The sequence below is a fragment of the Hordeum vulgare genome, chromosome 7H (assembly GCF_904849725.1).
Source record: "Hordeum vulgare subsp. vulgare chromosome 7H, MorexV3_pseudomolecules_assembly, whole genome shotgun sequence".
NCBI lineage: Eukaryota > Viridiplantae > Streptophyta > Magnoliopsida > Poales > Poaceae > Hordeum > Hordeum vulgare.
In genome coordinates, this window is record NC_058524.1 from 617,802,047 (window position 1) to 617,821,414 (window position 19,368).

Genomic DNA, 19,368 nt, shown 5'->3' on the forward strand with positions numbered 1-19,368 from the left:
TGAAATAGGTATGCGGATACTGACGATCGAATCTCGGGCAAGTAACATACCGAAGGACAAAGGGAATGACATACGGGATTATACGAATCCTTGGCACTGAGGTTCAAACGATAAGATCTTCGTAGAATATGTAGGATCCAATATGGGCATCCAGGTCCCGCTATTGGATATTGACCGAGGAGTCTCTCGGGTCATGTCTACATAGTTCTCGAACCCGCAGGGTCTGCACACTTAAGGTTCGACGTTGTTTTATGCGTATTTGAGTTATATGGTTGGTTACCGAATGTTGTTCGGAGTCCCGGATGAGATCACGGACGTCACGAGGGTTTCCGGAATGGTCTGGAAACGAAGATTGATATATAGGATGACCTCATTTGATTACCGGAAGGTTTTCGGAGTTACCGGAAATGTACCGGGAATGACGAATGGGTTCCGGGAGTTCACCGGGGGGGCAACCCACCCCGGGGAAGCCCATAGGCATTTGGGGAGCCACACCAGCCCTTGGTGGGCTGGTGGGACAGCCCACAAGTTCCCAATGCGCCAAGGGAAGAAAAATCAAGAGGAAAGGAAAAAAAAAGGGGAAGTGGGAAGGGAGGGGGACTCCTCCCTCCAAACCAAGTCCAACTCGGTTTGGGGGGGGGGTCCTCCCCCCCTTGGCTCGGCCGACTCCTTGGGGGGTCCTTGGACCCCAAGGCAAGGCCCCCCTCCCTCCTCCTATATATATGGAGCAATTAGGGCTGATTTGAGACGACTTTCTCACAGCTGCCCGACCACATACCTCCATAGTTTTTCCTCTAGATCGCGTTTCTGCGGAGCTCGGGCGGAGCCCTGCTGAGACAAGGTCATCACCAACCTCCGGAGCACCGTCACGCTGCCGGAGAACTCTTCTACCTCTCCGTCTCTCTTGCTGCATCGAGAAGGCCGAGACCATCGTCGAGCTGTACGTGTGCTGAACGCGGAGGTGCCGTCCGTTCGGTACTAGATCGTGGGACTGATCGCGGGATTGTTCGCGGGGCGGATCGAGGGACGTGAGGACGTTCCACTACATCAACCGTGTTCTCTAACGCTTCTGCTGTATGGTCTACAAGGGTACGTAGATCACTCATCCCCTCTCGTAGATGGACATCACCATGATAGGTCTTCGTGCGCGTAGGAAAATTTTTGTTTCCCATGCGACGTTCCCCGACAGTGGCATCATGAGCTAGGTTCATGCGTAGATGTGTTCTCGAATAGAACACAAAAGGTTTTGTGGGCGGTGATGTGCGCTTTGCTGCCCTCCTTAGTCTTTTCTTGATTCCGCAGTATTGTTGGATTGAAGCGGCTTGGACCGACATTACTCGTACGCTTACGAGAGACTGGTTTCATCGTTACGAGTAACCCCCTTTGCTCAAAGATGACTGGCAAGTGACGGTTTCTCCAACTTTAGTTGAATCGGATTTGACCGAGGAGGTCCTTGGATGAGGTTAAATAGCAACTCATATATCTCCGTTGTGGTGTTTGCGTAAGTAAGATGCGATCCTACTAGATACCCTTGGTCACCACGTAAAACATGCAACAACAAAATTAGAGGACGTCTAACTTGTTTTTGCAGGGTATGATTGTGATGTGATATGGCCAACGATGTGATGTGATATATTGGATGTATGAGATGATCATGTTGTAATAGAAATATCGACTTGCATGTCGATGGTACGGCAACCGGCAGGAGCCATAGGGTTGTCTTTATACTAACGTTTGTGCTTGCAGATGCGTTTACTATTTTGCTAGGATGTAGCTTTCGTAGTAATAGCATAAGTAGCACGGCAACCCCGATGGCGACACGTTGATGGATGATCATGGTGTGGCGCCGGTGACAAGAAGATCGTGCCGGTGCTTTGGTGATGGAGATCAAGAAGCACGTGATGATGGCCATATCATGTCACTTATGAATTGCATGTGATGTTAATCCTTTTATGCACCTTATTTTTCTTAGAACGACGGTAGCATTATGAGGTGATCTCTCACTAAAATTTCAAGACGAAATTGTGTTCTCCCCGACTGTGCACCGTTGCTACAGTTCGTCGTTTCGAGACACCACGTGATGATCGGGTGTGATAGACTCAACGTTCACATACAACGGGTGCAAAACAGTTGCGCACGCGGAACACTCGGGTTAAGCTTGACGAGCCTAGCATGTGCAGACATGGCCTCGGAACACATGAGACCGAAAGGTCGATCATGAATCATATAGTTGATATGATTAGCATAGGGATGCTTACCACTGAAACTACTCTCGACTCACGTGATGATCGGACTTGGGATAGTGTAAGTGGATCATGAACCACTCAAATGACTAGAGAGATGTACTTTTTGAGTGGGAGTTTAGCATATAATTTGATTAAGTTGAACTCTAATTATCTTGAACATAGTCTAAGTCCACTTTGAATATATTTGTGTTGTAGATCATGGCTCACGCGACAGTCATCCTGAATTTTAATACGTTCCTAGAGAAAGCTAAGTTGAAAGATGATGGAAGCAACTTTGTAGACTGGGCTCGTAATCTTAAGCTGATCTTACAAGCTGGGAAGAAGGATTATGTCCTTAATGCTGCGCTAGGAGATGAACCACCCGCTACGGCTGATCAGGATGTTAAGAACGCCTGGTTAGCACATAAGGAGGACTACTCAATAGTTCAATGTGTAGTCTTGTATGGCTTAGAACCGGGACTTCAACGTCGCTTTGAGCGTCATGGAGCATTTGAGATGTTCCAGGAGTTGGAGTTTATCTTTCAGAAGAACGCCCGGATCGAGAGGTATGAGACCTCCGATAAATTCTATGCTTGCAAGATGGAGGAAAACTCGTCTGTCAGTGAACATGTGCTCAAAATGTCTGGGTACTCAAACCGACTAGCTGAACTGGGGATTGAACTCCCGCAAGAAGCTATCACTGACAGAATCCTTCAATCACTGCCGCCAAGCTATAAAGGCTTTGTGTTGAACTACAACATGCAAGGGATGAACAAGTCTCCCGGCGAGTTGTTTGCGATGCTGAAAGTCGCAGAGTCTGAACTCCGTAAAGAGCATCAAGTGTTGATGGTAAGCAAGACCACTAGTTTCAAGAGAAACGGCAAAGGCAAGAAGGGCAATTCGAAGAAGAGCGGCAAGCCTGTTGCCAATCCGCCGAAGAAACCCAAGGCTGGACCTAAGCCTGAAACGGAGTGTTTATATTGCAAGGGTATGGGTCACTGGAAGCGCAATTGCCCCAAGTATCTGGCAGATAAGAAGGCGGGCAAAGAAAAATCAGGTATATTTGATATACATGTTATTGATGTGTACTTAACCGACTCTCGTAGTAGTGCCTGGGTATTCGATACCGGTTCTGTTGCTCATATTTGCAACTCGAAACAGGAACTGCGGAATAGGCGAAGGTTGGCGAAAGACGAAGTGACGATGCGCGTAGGAAATGGTTCCAAGGTTGATGCAATCGCCGTCGGCACAGTGTCACTTCAGCTACCATCGGGATTAGTGATGAACTTAAATCATTGTTATTTAGTGCCTGCGTTGAGCATGAACATTATATCTGGATCTTGTTTATTGCGAGACGGTTACTCTTTTAAGTCTGAGAATAATGGTTGTTCTATTTCTATGAGTAACATCTTTTATGGTCATGCACCGAATGTGAGAGGATTGCTCATATTGAATCTTGATAGCGATACGCATATACATAACATTGAGACCAAAAGAGTTAGAGTAAACAATGATAGCGCCATATTTTTTGTGGCGCTGTCGCTTGGGTCATATTGGTGTAAAGCGCATGAAGAAACTCCATACTGATGGACTTTTGGAGTCACTTGACTTTGATTCACTTGACACGTGCGAACCATGCCTCATGGGCAAGATGACTAAAACTCTGTTCTCCGGAACAATGGAGCGTGCAAGTGACTTGTTGGAAATCATACATACCGATGTGTGTGGTCCAATGAGCATAGAGGCACGCGGCGGATATCGTTATTTTCTCACCTTCACTGACGATTTGAGTAGATATGGTTATGTCTACTTGATGAAGCACAAGTCTGAAACATTTGAAAAGTTCAAGCAATTTCAGAGTGAAGTGGAAAATCATAGTAACAAGAAGATCAAGTTCCTATGGTCTGATCGTGGGGGTGAATATCTGAGTTTCGAGTTTGGTGCTCACTTAAGACAATGTGGAATTGTTTCGCAGTTAACACCGCCTGGAACACAACAGCGTAATGGTGTGTCCGAACGTCGTAATCGTACTTTGTTAGAGATGGTGCGATCTATGATGTCTCTTACTGATTTGCCGTTATCATTTTGGGGTTATGCATTAGAAACAGCTGCATTCACTTTAAATAGGGCACCATCAAAATCCGTTGAGACGACACCATACGAACTGTGGTATGGCAAAAGGCCAAAGTTGTCGTTTCTTAAAGTTTGGGGATGTGATGCTTATGTCAAAAAGCTTCAGCCTGAAAAGCTAGAACCCAAAGCGGAAAAATGTGTCTTCATAGGTTACCCAAAAGAGACAGTTGGGTACACCTTCTATCTCAAATCTGAGGGCAAAGTGTTTGTTGCTAAAAACGGAGCTTTTCTCGAGAAGGAGTTTCTCTCGAGAGAATTGAGTGGGAGGAAGATAGAACTTGACGAGGTTGTCAAACCTCTCATCCCTCTGGATAGTGGCGCAGGACAAGGGGAAACCTCTGTCGTTGCGACGCCGGTTGAGGAGGAAGTTAATGATGATGATCATGAAACTCCAGTTCAATTTTTTGTTGAACCACGCAGGTCGACGAGATCACGCGCTGCTCCAGAGTGGTACGGTAATCCCGTCTTATCAATCATGTTGTTAGACAACAATGAACCTGCGAATTATGAAGAAGCAATGGTGGGCCCAAATTCCAACAAATGGCTAGAAGCCATGAAATCCGAGATAGGATCCATGTATGAGAACAAAGTGTGGACTTTGGAGATACTGCCTGAGGGCCGCAAGGCTATTCAGAACAAATGGCTGCCTCAGAGGCGGCTAAGGAAGGTGTCTGGATGAAGCAGTTCATGACGGATCTTGGAGTGGTGCCAAGTGCACTGGATCCAATAACCTTGTTCTGTGACAACACTGGTGCCATTGCCTTAGCAAAGGAACCAAGGTTTCACAAGAAGACCAGACACATCAAACGACGCTTCAACCTCATCCGCGACTACGTCGAGGAAGAGGACGTAAATATATGCAAGGTGCACACGGATCTGAATGTAGCAGACCCGCTGACTAAACCTCTTCCACGGCCAAAACATGATCGACACCAGAACTGTATGGGTGTTAGATTTATTACAATGTAAATCACATGGTGATGTGAGGGCTGGATTATTGACTCTAGTGCAAGTGGGAGACTGTTGGAATTATGCCCTAGAGGCAATAATAAATGTATTTATTATTATAATTCATGTATCAAGATAATAGTTTATTATCCATGCTATAATTGTATTGAATGAAGACTCATTTACATGTGTGGATACATAGACAAAACATCGTCCCTAGCATGCCTCTAGTTGGCTAGCCAGTTGATCAATGATAGTCAGTGTCTTCTGATTATGAACAAGGTGTTGTTGCTTGATAACTGGATCACGTCATTGGGAGAATCACGTGATGGACTAGACCCAAACTAATAGATGTAGCATGTTGATCGTGTCATTTTGTTGCTACTGTTTTCTGCGTGTCAAGTATTTATTCCTATGACCATGAGATCATATAACTCACTAACACCGGAGGAATGCTTTGCGTGTATCAAACGTCGCAACGTAACTGGGTGACTATAAAGATGCTCTACAGGTATCTCCGAAGGTGTTAGTTGAGTTAGTATGGATCAAGACTGGGATTTGTCACTCCGTGTGACGGAGAGGTATCTCGGGGCCCACTCGGTAATACAACATCACACACAAGCCTTGCAAGCAATGTAACTTAGTGTAAGTTGCGGGATCTTGTATTGCGGAACGAGTAAAGAGACTTGCCGGTAAACGAGATTGAAATAGGTATGCGGATACTGACGATCGAATCTCGGGCAAGTAACATACCGAAGGACAAAGGGAATGACATACGGGATTATACGAATCCTTGGCACTAAGGTTCAAACGATAAGATCTTCGTAGAATATGTAGGATCCAATATGGGCATCCAGGTCCCGCTATTGGATATTGACCGAGGAGTCTCTCGGGTCATGTCTACATAGTTCTCGAACCCGCAGGGTCTGCACACTTAAGGTTCGACGTTGTTTTATGCGTATTTGAGTTATATGGTTGGTTACCGAATGTTGTTCGGAGTCCCGGATGAGATCACGGACGTCACGAGGGTTTCCGGAATGGTCCGGAAACGAAGATTGATATATAGGATGACCTCATTTGATTACCGGAAGGTTTCCGGAGTTACCGGGAATGTACCGGGAATGACGAATGGGTTCCGGGAGTTCACCGGGGGGGGCAACCCACCCCGGGGAAGCCCATAGGCATTTGGGGAGCCACACCAGCCCTTGGTGGGCTGGTGGGACAGCCCATAAGTGCCCAATGCGCCAAGGGAAGAAAAATCAAGAGGAAAGGAAAAAAAAGGAAGTGGGAAGGGAGGGGGACTCCTCCCACCAAACCAAGTCCAACTCGGTTTGGGGGGGAGTCCTCCCCCCCTTGGCTCGGCCGACTCCTTGGGGGGTCCTTGGACCCCAAGGCAAGGCCCCCCTCCCTCCTCCTATACATATGGAGCAATTAGGGCTGATTTGAGACGACTTTCTCACGGCTGCCCGACCACATACCTCCATAGTTTTTCCTCTAGATCGCGTTTCTGCGGAGCTCGGGCGGAGCCCTGCTGAGACAAGGTCATCACAAACCTCCGGAGCGCCGTCACGCTGCCGGAGAACTCTTCTACCTCTCCGTCTCTCTTGCTGGATCAAGAAGGCTGAGATCATCGTCGAGCTGTACGTGTGCTGAACGCGGAGGTGCCGTCCGTTCGGTACTAGATCGTGGGACTGATCGCGGGATTGTTCGCGAGGCGGATCGAGGGACGTGAGGACGTTCCACTACATCAACCGCGTTCTCTAACGCTTCTGCTGTATGGTCTACAAGGGTACGTAGATCACTCATCCCCTCTCGTAGATGGACATCACCATGATAGGTCTTCGTGCGCGTAGGAAAAAAAAAATTCCCATGCGACGTTCCCCGACAGTTTTTCACTAGACTCGACTCGGCCAAGTTCGATCAATCAAGGGGGCTCCTAGGTCGGTACGGCTCTGATACCAACTTGTCACGCCCAAGATGCGACCTTATCCTCAATTTGGCACGAAGGCCTCGTCAGGGATAGAAGCGCATCTCGTCGTGTCGCAAGAATGGATATCGTCACAAGTACATGTACTGAAAAGAAGAGAGATATATAGAGTTGGCTTACACTCGCCACAAGTTACATCAGAGTCACATCAGTACATTACATAATCATCAAGAGTAAGAGCAGGGTCCGACTACGGACGAAAACAAACGAGAAAAATAAGAACGACGTCCATCCTTGCTATCCCAGGCTGCCGGCCTGGAACCCATCCTAGCTTGATGAAGAAGAAGAAGAAGCAACTCTAAATGAACAATCAACGCGCTCACGTCAAGTAACCTTTACCTGTACCTGCAACTGGTGTTGTAGTAATCTGTGAGCCACAGGGGACTCAGCAATCTCATTTCCAAAGGTATCAAGACTAGCAAAGCTTAATGGGTGAGGTATGGTTAAGTGGTGAGGTTGCAGCAGCGGCTAAGCATATATTTGGTGGCTAACTTACGAGTACAAGAAACAAGAGGGGAAAGATCTACGCATAACGGACGTGAACTACTGATGATCAAATGAATGATCCTGAACACCTACCTACGTCAGACATAACCCCACCGTGTCCTCGATCGGAGAAGGAACTCACGAAGGAGACAGTCACGGTTACGCACGCAGTTGGCATATTTTAATTAAGTTAACTTCAAGTTATCTAGAACCAGTGTTAATCAAAGTTTCCACGTTGCCACATAACCGCGGGCACGGCTTTCCGAAAAGATTTAACCCTGCAGGGGTGCTCCAACTAGTCCATCACAAATTACCACAAGCCGCATAGAAATCCTCAATCACGAAGCTCGCGATCTCGTCGGATTCCCTAGTGGAAAACCTCAACTCTGAGATTACCCAAAGCATCACCGGAATCCCGATGCACAAGATATCTCGTCAAAGGTCGAGCCTTCCACCTTTTACCCGATGAACAAAACACCAGGCTAGAAAGGCCGAGCCTTCCACCTTTTACCAAGTATATAGGTGCATTAAATTAAATAACATTTAAATATGGTGATATAACAAGGAGCCCATGTTATCACATGGAAGCATCTGCACCTGCAACTAGCAACGTTAACACAGGGTTAAGCAAGCAGTAACATAGCCAATCAGTGGTTTGCTAGGCTGAACAGGTTGAAGGCAATCATGGCATTGTTGAGAGGCTGATATTTAACATGTGGTAGGCAACGAGACATCAACGGTAGCAACGGTAAAACTAGCATGGCAATGATAGTAATGGTATCTGGGGAAATGATCATCTTGCCTGAGATCCCGATTGGAAGAAGAACGCCTCCGTGAAGCAGACGAACCGACGTAGTCGAACGGGTCCTCACATCCGACACGCTTGCGGAACTCTATCGAGACGAAGCAAACCGGAAACACAAATCAACACACGCAATCCACCACACGATGCACAACACAAATGATGCATGAACAGATGAATACATGCAAGTCACGACATGACAAATCACACAAACAAACACTACACATTAAGTGAAGTTCAATATGCAACGAGTTGCATATTGACGAAACTCCACGTTTATTATTTAGTCATATCCCGATTAGATACACGGCAATATTAAATGTGATTAAACATGGCAAAAGGTGAAGCGCAATTAAACTACTTATCTAGGCATTTTAAATGAGGTCGGAAATGACATATAGCACCTCCGAGACGACCTCACATGTTAATTTACAATTCTGTCCAGATCTGAACTAATGCATTTAATTAGTTATTAAACAGCAAAACAAATAGGTTCACGTGATTCTACGCGTCAAGGCAAGCAATTTACACATAAAGAACATCTCCAACGGAGCTACAGATCAAAAGTTACAAGCACCGCAAGATATGATGGCATGAATGCAAAATGTGTGCAACGTCGGTCACAAGCACTTCAAAACATACAAACAGCAAGAGAAAATGAAACTACACGAGATTCTAAGCAAGTTTCATATAGGACTCGATCAAAACGGAGCTACGGTTCAACATCTACAAACAAAACAAGAAAACACTACAATCTGCCAAATTCAGCCACATAGCATTTTCTACGCCCCACAACTACGAGCTACACTACTCCGATAAATTCAAGCAAGGCATGGCACGGAAGAGGGCAAGAAACACTACTACAAACAACTAACAACAACTAGCATGGCAGCAAGGAACACTAGGGAAAGAAGTCACAAAATGGCTTCCCACACACTATTTCAGAATTAGTGAAAATTACACCTCATGAAAGTGCAGTTTTCGATCTGAAGCAATATTGACAGCAGCAAAACCTATAGCTACATGACTCCAACTGGCATGAAACTTTACAGCATGCTATAGAAACACAAGGGGTACAACTAACTCCATTGGACCAACCTCAAAAGAGCTACACATCACAAGATACAAGCAAGACAAGACAGAACAAAATATAACAGATTTCAGACTTGGAAATATTTCAGCTACTCTAAAACAACACTATTTCTAGCAACTTGAGAGCAAGCAAAACACACCTAAACATGCATTTCTATTGCAACTAAAAATACCAGGGGCTAAACAAAACATCCAAGATCAACTCTCTAGTTGACAACTAATTCCAACGAGGCACGGAATAAATCCTACGAATTAAACAAAAGGGCATCACGGCAAAATATCGCGCGAACTAACTTCCTCAAAAGCTAAAACTAATTGCACAGAAAAATCCATGGGATTTTTCTACCCCGGAAACATATAAAATATGTGGGGTTTGCAACACAAAATAATGGCACACACTAATGCGAGATAATCACCTATATACGGGAAAATAAACTACCGACAAATTTCTACACGCAAAAATACAAATGGCCGCTCTAAAATACACGGAAAAATAGTCCCTAAAACATGGACATTCCTAAAACGGCATTCGGGCAAACCGGACACGCGCGAAAAATAAACTACGGGCAAAAACATTATAGGCAGCACACGATTCTAGGCATACGGCGCGTTAAACGACGTCAAATAAATATGCAAGTTACAATAACGTAATCTACGCGTGAAACTACCCAAAAACCATATATTACACGTCTCGATCCGACCAACGGATAAAAAGATACGGGCATCTAAATATACGTCTATTTTTCTGAAAAGAACTAAATTCGGAAAAACCCTAAATTGCCTATTAGGCCTACCAGGCGCATCCTAACAAAATTATGCACAGGGCAAAAAAAATTAGGCTGGGGGGAGGGGTCTCACCAGAGGCCCTTGGGCCGGTTGGGAAGGGAGGCGAGGCTTGGGCCTGGAGGAGGCCGAAGGAGCCTCCTCGGCCTGGAGGGAGGCCGGCCTGCCCGAGCTAGCGCTGCAGGGCGCTCTGGGCCGGGGCGAGGATCTGGCGACCCTGGGCCGGCTCGGGACCCAGGCGGAGGAGGCCCAGGCGGAGCGCTCGAGCGGGCGTTGCCCTCATCTGCCTCCCGTCGCTGCTTGGAGGGAGGCCGCGAGGATTGGGCGGCGACTGCTACAGGGACCGGCGGCGGGATGACGAGGCTGGCGGGGAAGACGCGAGCAGGCGAGACGGGGATGAGGGCTCGCCGGCGCTTGGGGCAACGGATCCGGCCACACACTATTTCAGACTTAGTGAAAATTACACCTCATGAAAGTGCAGTTTTCGATCTGAAGCAATATTGACAGCAGCAAAACCTATAGCTACATGACTCCAACTGGCATGAAACTTTACAGCATGCTATAGAAACACAAGGGGTACAACTAACTTCATTGGCCCAACCTCAAAAGAGCTACACATCACAAGATACAAGCAAGACAAGACAGAACAAAATATAACAGATTTCAGACTTAGAAATATTTCAGCTACTCTAAAACAGCACTATTTCTAGCAACTTGAGAGCAAGCAAAACACACCTAAACGTGCATTTCTATTGCAACTAAAAATACCAGGGGCTAAACAAAACATCCAAGATCAACTCTCTAGTTGACAACTAATTCCAACGAGGCACGGAATAAATCCTACGAATTAAACAAAAGGGCATCACGGCAAAATATCGCGCGAACTAACTTCCTCAAAAGCTAAAACTAATTGCACAGAAAAATCCATGGGATTTTTCTACCCCGGAAACATATAAAATATGTGGGGTTTGCAACACAAAATAATGGCACACACTAATGCGAGATAATCACCTATATACGGGAAAATAAACTACCGGCAAATTTCTACACGCAAAAATACAAATGACCGCTCTAAAATACACGGAAAAATAGTCCCTAAAACATGGACATTCCTAAAACGGCATTCGGGCAAACCGGACACGCGCGAAAAATAAACTACGGGCAAAAACATTATAGGCAGCACACGATTCTAGGCATACGGCGCGTTAAACGACGTCAAATAAATATGCAAGTTACAATAACGTAATCTACGCGTGAAACTACCCAAAAACCATATATTACACGTCTCGATCCGACCAACGGATAAAAAGATACGGGCATCTAAATATACGTCTATTTTTCTGAAAAGAACTAAATTCGGAAAAACCCTAAATTGCCTATTAGGCCTACCAGGCGCATCCTAACAAAATTATGCACAGGGCGAAAAAAATTAGGCTGGGGGGAGGGGTCTCACCAGAGGCCCTTGGGCCGGTTGGGAAGGGAGGCGAGGCTTGGGCCTGGAGGAGGCCGAAGGAGCCTCCTCGGCCTGGAGGGAGGCCGGCCTGCCCGAGCTAGCGCTGCAGGGCGCTCTGGGCCGGGGCGAGGATCTGGCGACCCTGGGCCGGCTCGGGACCCAGGCGGAGGAGGCCCAGGCGGAGCGCTCGAGCGGGCGTTGCCCTCATCTGCCTCCCGTCGCTGCTTGGAGGGAGGCCGCGAGGATTGGGCGGCGACTGCTACAGGGACCGGCGGCGGGATGACGAGGCTGGCGGGGAAGACGCGAGCAGGCGAGACGAGGATGAGGGCTCGCCGGCGCTTGGGGCAACGGATCCGGCCACACACTATTTCAGACTTAGTGAAAATTACACCTCATGAAAGTGCAGTTTTCGATCTGAAGCAATATTGACAGCAGCAAAACCTATAGCTACATGACTCCAACTGGCATGAAACTTTACAGCATGCTATAGAAACACAAGGGGTACAACTAACTCCATTGGCCCAACCTCAAAAGAGCTACACATCACAAGATACAAGCAAGACAAGACAGAACAAAATATAACAGATTTCAGACTTAGAAATATTTCAGCTACTCTAAAACAGCACTATTTCTAGCAACTTGAGAGCAAGCAAAACACACCTAAACGTGCATTTCTATTACAACTAAAAATACCAGGGGCTAAACAAAACATCCAAGATCAACTCTCTAGTTGACAACTAATTCCAACGAGGCACGGAATAAATCCTACGAATTAAACAAAAGGGCATCACGGCAAAATATCGCGCGAACTAACTTCCTCAAAAGCTAAAACTAATTGCACAGAAAAATCCATGGGATTTTTCTACCCCGGAAACATATAAAATATGTGGGGTTTGCAACACAAAATAATGGCACACACTAATGCGAGATAATCACCTATATACGGGAAAATAAACTACCGGCAAATTTCTACACGCAAAAATACAAATGACCGCTCTAAAATACACGGAAAAATAGTCCCTAAAACATGGACATTCCTAAAACGGCATTCGGGCAAACCGGACACGCGCGAAAAATAAACTACGGGCAAAAACATTATAGGCAGCACACGATTCTAGGCATACGGCGCGTTAAACGACGTCAAATAAATATGCAAGTTACAATAACGTAATCTACGCGTGAAACTACCCAAAAACCATATATTACACGTCTCGATCCGACCAACGGATAAAAAGATACGAACATCTAAATATACGTCTATTTTTCTGAAAAGAACTAAATTCGGAAAAACCCTAAATTGCCTATTAGGCCTACCAGGCGCATCCTAACAAAATTATGCACGGGGCGAAAAAAATTAGGCTGGGGGGAGGGGTCTCACCAGAGGCCCTTGGGCCGGTTGGGAAGGGAGGCGAGGCTTGGGCCTGGAGGAGGCCGAAGGAGCCTCCTCGGCCTGGAGGGAGGCCGGCCTGCCCGAGCTAGCGCTGCAGGGCGCTCTGGGCCGGGGCGAGGATCTGGCGACCCTGGGCCGGCTCGGGACCCAGGCGGAGGAGGCCCAGGCGGAGCGCTCGAGCGGGCGTTGCCCTCATCTGCCTCCCGTCGCTGCTTGGAGGGAGGCCGCGAGGATTGGGCGGCGACTGCTACAGGGACCGGCGGCGGGATGACGAGGCTGGCGGGGAAGACGCGAGCAGGCGAGACGGGGATGAGGGCTCGCCGGCGCTTGGGGCAACGGATCCGGCCGGAATCGGTCGGATCTGACCGTCCGCGTGGCTGCGAAGAGGGATCCGAGGCGGCGGTTGGCACAGGTTCGGGCGACGGGAGGAGCCGGCTAAGGTGAGCGGGGCCGGCGGCTGACAGAGGTGAGCCGGCCCTCCGGTGGCAGCTCCTACCCCGGTGGTTTCGGCGGCGTCCCGGGCGCCAACGGGAGGCGGCGCGACGGGGTTGCTGCGCTAGCACGGCGGCGGCTCTCTCGGGAGGAGAGCAGGGGGCAGAACGGGCGGCGGCGGTGTTTCGGGCCCGGCGGGCCTCGCGTGGGCTCGCGGGCCCGGCGGCGCGAGGAGGAGGCTGGAGGTGGGGCTGCGCGGTTAGGGTTAGGAGGGGTGCACGGAAAACGAGGAGGGCTGTCTTAAATGCACGGGGGTCTATTTATAGAGAAAAGAGGGGCTCGGTTAACCGGAATCGCGTTCCGGATCCAACCGCGGGGTCGGATTCGGATGATTCCGAACGCTGGAACGGGTACGTGGCCGTGTAGGGTGGTTATCCGGGGACGAGAGGGAGAACGGGCGGCGCGGCAACGAATTTTAAAACACCGACAAACATCCGACGGTAGACCGAATACGGTGCCGCTACGGACGACCGTTCGGGTACCAGACGGACTTCGATCGCGACGAAATTCGACAGGCGGCCTAGCTATATTAAAATAACACCGCACGTCAAATCTCAACCCGATCAGAGAAAGTTTAACGCACACTTTTAAAACAGGGTTTCGACGGTGCCGCGGGCGCGTGCGAGTGCGGTCGGGCTCGGAACGGACAACGACGAGAACCGGCGACTACTAATGAATGCAAGTTTTGAAAACTGACGGCAACGAAGATGCCGATGCAATGCTGATGATGCGATGATGATGCGACAAATATAAATAGACACACGACGAAAATGGAAAGAGAGGGGAATCTTCTGGAACGTCGGCATCGGGCTGTCACACCCGGTTGGCAGGAGAAAAAGTAGGTGAAAATCATGCATGTGAGGGAAGGACGGGGGGTATTTGTGATTTATCGTCCGGTCCAGTGGAGAGGGGGGGCATGCATATGTGTTTGGGAGGAGAGAGAGGAGAGTAGACATATACAAGCGCCGCTTGATAGCAAAAGTGGTCCAAACACTGCGGTTTGAACATATAATGGAGGTTTAACCATTTAAGGGTCCACCTTAAATATGCTCCTAGCATTAAAATACGTTTAGATACATCTATTTAAGCAACAAGCAATATGGAATGGAGGGGGTTGATTATTCCCAGTGCGTTGCCACATAAACACTAAATTAATCAATATGACATCAAATTATCAACTGAAAATTACAAAATGAACAAATATAATTAGCGTACATGGAAACTCAATATTAAACCTCTTATTTGTTTATGGAAATATAAGTGTGAGCAGGGTGGCAAGGGATATAAATGAGACACTTTTCTTCTTACCATTGCCCTTGAAATTAGTATCACAATCTCCTAATCGTTTCTCTTTTCCTTGAGTCTACTGAATCTCATCTTCCCTATTAATATCATTGGGACATTTACTTTTGTGATGTTGCTTTTCTTTTAAGAAGATATACGTACATATACTAGCGATGATGTACTTGTATTTCCATTGACTAATTAAATAAATTGGATTCTCCACTTCACAAAAAACTTGTGCATGCAAAACAAGAAAAAATTGTAAGAATACCAGCATCTTGGGATATTAATTTATGCACTAATCATTGATAGAATTAGGGCCTTTCTTCATGATACCTTGGGCAAGGATTGTGGCTTGTGGGCGGTGGCTGATCAGATCGGTGGTGCACAACACCGATGCTTGACCCATGGAGTCTAGAGCGCAGGTTGCAGCGTTGCTGCGTCGGCCATGTGCCCGCCGTCGCCTACTCTCCTAGGTACCAAGGAGCAGAAACATCAAGGAAAAACCAAAAAGATTAAAAGAGACGTATGTGCGACCAGCAATGCTACACATACATAAATTTATATAGATTTTATAAATAGATAAATTTTAATTAAAGATTAAGGGAATGAGGGCCCCACCTCCCTTGAAAATCAGAGAAGAAGGAGGAAGTGGTTAGTTAGAAAGAAAGAATCCTAATCAGCATGTAACTTTATGTAACTCTTTATATGTCTAGCATTTTTTATATGCGAGCTGCGGCGTCGATCAATCAACCCTACGCTTAGCAACTCTTACACCAAATTTCAAAACACCCAAAGGCAAATCTTGCACCAATTAGCATAACAAAACAGGCCTTGATACACACACTGCCCGTGGCCTATAAAGGTTTCTGACTAGTTTTGGAACCTTCGGTAACATTCTACTCCCTCCGTAAATTGATATAAGAGCATTTAGATCACCTTTTTATGATCTAAATGCTTTTATATTAGTTTATAGAAGGAGTAGCTTGGTTTTTAATGTTTGATTTGTCCTATTTTCCTTAACCTGATATTTTCTGTTCTTTCATTTTTTGTCTTTTTTAAAAAATCTTCATGTTTTCACAATATATTCGCTTTTTTGTTTATAATATGATGTTTGGAAATTTCAAATATGTTTGAGTTTAAAAATGTAATTCTTAAAAATGTTCTTTCTTTTCAAAATATAAACTTTTGAAAATGTTTGTGTTCCAAAAGAAAGCACGGTTTCCAAAAAAATCTTCACACTTTAAAAACAAATCTTTTTTAACCTAAGGGAAACAAAATGATGAAAGGGGAAAACGCCCGTTACAGTCCCTCGGGTCGCTACAGACGCTACATGGGTCGGACAAGTCGTTAGGTGCCTTGGGTGTACGTGTGACCGCCTATTTGACGATTCCATTGGTAACGTTGTTTTCCTCTTGAGATTTTTTTTCTTTTTGCATGATGCATTGTTCTTCCGATTACCTGGTTGGATATGGATGGTAATTGCTACTAAAGGAATTGCACCCCTGATGCTTTGTGCACCAATATAGCCTCAAGTTACTCTGTCTCTTACAAGAAAAGAGTTTGGGTCTTCTGGTTCACCCCATCTTCAGTGGCCTTTGTGCCATAAAGGTGTCGAGCCCCCCCCCCCCCCGCCCCGCGTCGACAGGTGGGACCCTATTCTCGTTCTTGTTAGGTTCAACGTTTTGACTGGGGTTGTGTGACGGCGGCGATGTCCTTTAGTAGGAATAATGTCTCACAATTCTATTCTTGTCTCGATGGTGTGTCTAGTTTCGTCGGAGGGCGTGTGAAGGTGTATCTCCGTCGGATCTTGTAGGATCTGGTTGGTGTTGGTCTTCGATGGATATGTTGGATCCGGTCTTCGTTCGTCTTCGTTTGTGTGTTTACAGGTTTGATCCTTCCAATCTGCTAACACCAGCGTTTCCGACCCATTTGCATCACAAGGTCCAATCGAAGAGCAACACCGACTTATGAAAGGCCTTGGGCCCTTCCCCCCCCCCCCCCCTCCCCCCCCCAAAAAAAAAAAACTAGCCTGTTTAGCGGGCGACACCCTCGCCCTTATATGTCGTATTATGTATTTTCCCATAATCGATGTGGGGCTAAACCAAACAATCTCCTGCTCACACTTCGATCGTCCACAGGTCCGCTAACACTAGTGTTTCCAACACACCTACCATGACCGACCATCTATGAGTCCACCGAGATTTATTCCGGACACCTGAACTCTGATACCAATTAATACGTAATCCCGAGTGCGCTATCAGCGCGTCGAGCATCTGCTGTCCTGGTAGAGTCTCTAGGGCTGCAGACCCACACCACTCAAACCCTACTGCAGACAAGCATCACTCATCATAGACTGATGTTGAGTATCACGTCTGCATCAGACCACTGGTACCCAGTCCGATCCACGTGTCTCTCTCTATCCGCTGAAATAGGCTACGACTCTCCATGCATTTACGTAATAGCCCCTCCATCAGCACAGAGTGAAATATTTCGCTAGACTCCAGCTTCACCTTGAACATGACACCATGTAGTTGGACTTGCTATCCCGCGCCTTGTCGACTTTAAGCTCTCATGTGTGCACTGTCTTGAATCAACCCTGCGTCATAGTCTTCTCGAAGCCGCACAAGCTCTCAGACTTGCACCACGTGTTTCCACGTCCATAGAAGTTGGTCACCATCAGCATCACGCTCCTATGTCGTTGTTGCTGAAATTACCGCCATCTTCTGCTTTGACCCACATCCCGTCGATCCATCAGTCTGTCCAGTCCGGCCCAACCGAAATTATCCGACTGCAACCATGCTTCGCCTTGCGTCATGTTCGGCCCACACATCTTCGTGCATTGCTTTAACGCCCTGTGTATGCATGATCATGCCACGACACGTTCCAGACTTCTTCGAGCCTTATACGCACGTATGCATCCTCGCCGCACATGTCCATCTTCATCAACTTGGCGTTCCACTATAAAAAAAATCAATCAACCCTTCACACCAACAGATTACATCCTTGATGCGATACTTAAGAAAACATGTAGCCATCTGACCCAAAAAAAAATAAACATGGATTCACCCACCAACTCCTACTGATCTTATATGAACATGCGGCGTCGCGTCTTGACACCTTCATGCTGCCATCACGTACAACCCATGTACAAAGCAAAGAAAGTCAAAACAACATCTTTTGTTGCCTCTTCGGTGTACAGAATTTCATGTCACCACATCCAGCTACTGTAGACTTGATTTACTCTCTTTCCTGCTCCTCGTTGATGGCTCGATGCACACATCATGATGTTCTCTGGCGCCTTTTTCCTTTAACAAATCTTGCATGCAATAGCTCGCTCGTAGCCGTCTTCCCACACGGTGCCTTGCTTCATGCGGCTCCCAACAGCCCAACCTAGGCCACAGCCAGTGCTAGCCTGGGCCTCGCAGCCATAGGCCATCGTGCTCGCCCGCCATCCTTCAGGGAAAATCCTATTTAACGCATACTGCGTCAAAATGTCGGTCTTTCGCATAGGCCCTCTCTTGAAGCGGGCGAATTGGGCCAGCCCACTCAGGCAGCCGGTTTTGGAAACATTCTAGACTTTTTCAGACTTTTTTTAGGAACTTTCTAAAAGATTCCCTGAACCAGTTTTTTACTTTTTATTGTTTTCTTTTTTATTTATTTTTTATGTTCCTGTTTTAAAAATGTTCTGGATTTTCAGAAAATATTCCGGAATTTGAAAAAAATCTGGAAATTGAAAAAATATTCTAGAATTTGAAAAAATGTTCCGGAATTTTAAAAAATGTTTTGGAATTTGACAAAATGTTCCGGAAATTGAAAAATATTCCGGAATTTAAAAAAATGTTCCGGAATTTGGAAAAATGTTATGAAAAATGTACATTCTCACAGGGTGGCCGAAGGAAATCCTCCTTTTCTAATTTCTTTTACTGAATAGTTGAAAATAACTTTTCAAAAACTTTTCTAGTGGTTATCGAAGCACATCCTTTTTTTTTTTACATGTCAGTTGCTTAGATCCAAGTGACAATTTGTAAAAGATCGTAAGAATTCAGTTGCTCTAAAAACTGCTAGTACAAAACTTGAACAATTCAATTTATAACAACAAATTTAATTTGTTTGGTACTTCACTTTTTTGCAAAGGCGTAAAGTTTCTGTATCTTTTTATTGATAGAGAAGGAAAATTACACAATGGGATTACAAGTGCTCATGGGGGCATGTACACAAAGAGGTGTGGTACATAAAACTAGGGGTTGCTCATCCCCAATTGAAACTAACACTCCGGGATGATGTCTTTGC